Source organism: Bison bison, unplaced genomic scaffold (genome assembly GCF_000754665.1).
Source record: "Bison bison bison isolate TAMUID 2011002044 unplaced genomic scaffold, Bison_UMD1.0 scf7180017864495, whole genome shotgun sequence".
NCBI lineage: Eukaryota > Metazoa > Chordata > Mammalia > Artiodactyla > Bovidae > Bison > Bison bison.
In genome coordinates, this window is record NW_011495054.1 from 13,964,903 (window position 1) to 13,965,209 (window position 307).

The following is a 307-nucleotide window of genomic DNA, read 5'->3' on the forward strand; positions in this document are numbered from 1 at the left end:
ATGACCAGGCCCAAACTAGACGAAGGCGACTCATTCTACTGCCCTGGGAGGTGACATCAGGGAGACCCAGCTGCAAGTGAGAGAAAGCCCTTCCAGGAGGCTGTGGTGTGAAGTAGGGGAGGAGGAGGTCTGAGTCCAGCACGGGGCGCTGTGGGTCTGGTCCTGAGAACCCAGGGTCCTGGCCAGGCAGGCTGGCAACTTCCTCCTTGGCTCTTGACCATGTGGGCAGCAGGGTCCTCACTGGAGGGTGACATCCTGCACCTGGGCCCCCAGGGGACATGGCAGCTCTCAGCTCAGAGCCACAGGC